The sequence below is a fragment of the Buceros rhinoceros genome, unplaced genomic scaffold (assembly GCF_000710305.1).
Source record: "Buceros rhinoceros silvestris isolate BGI_N320 unplaced genomic scaffold, ASM71030v1 scaffold5792, whole genome shotgun sequence".
In the NCBI taxonomy this organism is placed as follows: Eukaryota; Metazoa; Chordata; class Aves; order Bucerotiformes; family Bucerotidae; genus Buceros; species Buceros rhinoceros.
In genome coordinates, this window is record NW_010397029.1 from 10129 (window position 1) to 12898 (window position 2770).

The window sequence follows — 2770 nt, forward strand, 5'->3', positions numbered from 1 at the left end:
TTATATTTTCTGCAGTTTGATTTTTCTTTTCAAATTTTCATTACCCTCTTCCTTACTGAGCAGAAACATATAATGACTAAAGCATGCACACTTTCTTCTTTCAGTCTTACCAGACACTTCCTTGAAGAAGCTGTCCTGGTACCAGCAACTTATTTTATTCTCTTACAGATGACTTCAACAACTAGCATAGGGAAGCATTGGTAGAAAAGGCTGGTGGTTGGAATCAGAGGGGTTTTTTTTAAAAAAAGATGATATAATAGAGGGAAAGGCAGCTGAGATAACAATCAAATCTGGAATTAGATACAGCCATAAAATGGAGATTCCTTTTAGTGATGCTGAAGGTAGCTATAGTTTTATTTATTCAGTACTCTATGTGAGCAGGAAGAAAAACTTGAGAACAATAGCCAAACAAATAAACAAAACCAAAACCACCATCACAAAACCAAACTCTCCTTTTCCCCACCCAGTAATAAACCAAATTAAAACCCCTAGACTCTCTGAGTTCTGGTATGCCTCTGCTGTACACCAGAGGTGGTGTGGATGCCTTGGGCTGCGGCTGAGCAGCCAAGGTTGCCCACGCAGTCCTCTACCACACTGATCTGAGAACCTCTTCCAGGCCAGGAGCAGCAGAACCGTGTGAAGCATGGTGGGGAGCTGCAATTAGTAACTCCCCATCAGCAGAGAGAATTCACGCCGGTGCAATGCTACACTGAGTTAGTGGCAGTTCTTTAGACCCTGTAAGCACAGGCACCTCTGTGCCGCTCCTTGCCGTGCAGTTAAGATGCGCCTGATGGTGCAGAGGTGCTATCTTAAAGACATACAGGCAGACAGGAACCGAAATCGATGACTGGAAGTCTCTGAGTCTCAGGTTGCTCTTTAAAAATCTGACTGCAGGTACCTCTGCAGTGTATACCACATGCTTCTGAAAATTGTCAGTGCTCAGTGAGATAGTTCACTGAGTTATATATTGACATTCAGTCTGTGCATATGTATTTAACAGACTGTGGCAGAAAACTATCTTACTGCTCAGAGGGTAGTTCATATTTTCCTCCCTTCCTTTCGCTCACCTATTGAAACAAAGCTCTGGCCATTGACATGTGCGGGCAGTGTCCAGTCACCCGGACTGGCCTGCCATCTGCGTATGTTCAGGAACGCTCAGGTGATTTGCTCTATAGAGTCCTCATCCTGACTGGGAGGAAAGGCTGTAACAATTCAGAAAAGGAATGTAACTAGGGGGGTGAGAGAGACAGAAACCAGCTCAATTTTTTTAAAGGATTCTTAAGTACTAATCATAGAAGCATAGAATGGGTTGAAAGGGGACCCTTAAGGATTATTAGATCCACCCACCCTGCCACAGGCAGGGATATTTTCTACTAGACCAGGTTGTTCAAAGCCCCAACCAACCGGACCTCGAACACTTTCGGTGATGGGGCACCCACGGTTTCTCTGGGCAATATGTTCTAGTGTCCCACCACTCTTATCATAAGAGAATATCTTTCTTATGTCCAATCCCTCTTTCAGTTTAAAACCACTGCCCCTCGTCCTGTTGCTACAGGCCCTCATAAAATCTATATCTTGCTTACAAGCCCCCTTTAAGTATTGAAAAACTGCAATAAGGTCTACCCTGGAGCTTTCTCTTTTCAATGCTGAACAACCCCAACTCTCAGCCTTTCTTCAGAGGGGAGGTTCTCCAGCCCTGACCATTTTTGTGGACCTCCTCTGGACCCGCTCCAGCAAGTTCAAGTCTGTCTTATGCAATCTGTAGATGCCATCTACAATGATAAGGTAGGAAAAAGCCAACAAACCCCTGCAGAGTTGCACGTGGTGTTGTAGGTGTCATTGTTTCTTCATTAAAAAAAAAAAACCACCCAAATATTTTTTCTTTTGAAGAGTAAAATGTTCTCCTGCGGCCTTGTAGTGGTTTCTCTGGTAGACAAAATGTCAAGAAGTGGTGATGGTTCCACCAATGTGTAAGTCTCTCGAATGTACATTATGCAATATATTATTTTATACGTTATGCAATCTTATTTTAGGACATTCATAACTGGAGAACAGTCTATTGGAGACTTGTTTTCTAGTGCTCATCTTGGTAAATATTTCAGTATCCTGGTCTGCATTACAAGAGGGTTTAGATGAAAACTTCCTACCACCTCCTCTCGTTTTCTAGAAATAACTAGTTAACTTCTCTAGAAGGAAAGATCTGTCTTCACGTCTGCCTTTACATTGCTTACACTTGTATTATCAAGCTAAACTCAAAACAATAGCAAGATTTGATTTCATGAGAACTGAAATCTACAGCTGTGTCGTTTCACTGCTCATTTGGGATTCAGTTTCAGTCAACTGGTGAACTGCGTCTGTCAGTTTAGGGTTCAAAGCAAAAAAATTTTCTGGCATGAGCTGGGTCTTGAGAGGCCCGAGTTCCAAATTCACACAGAGGTATGAGAAAGAGGACTCTGACATCAGTTGCTTTGTACTTTCCAAGTACTTTGTACTTTTCCAAGGTGTCTCTCTTCTACCTTCCTCCTCCGTTACCTTGGTGAATACAGTTCCTTTTGAAGAAGAGAGGAGCTATCAAGAATAAAAATACTTGGGGGGGGTTGTTGGTTGATGAAATGCTCAACATGACCTGGTCATATTCATTTGCAGCCCAGAAAGCTGGTTATACCTTGGGCCACTTCAAAAGAAAGGTGACAAGCAGGTCAAGGAAGGAGACTGACCCCTCTAGTCTGCTCTGCTGAGACCCAACCTGGAGTACTGTGTCCAGCTCTGG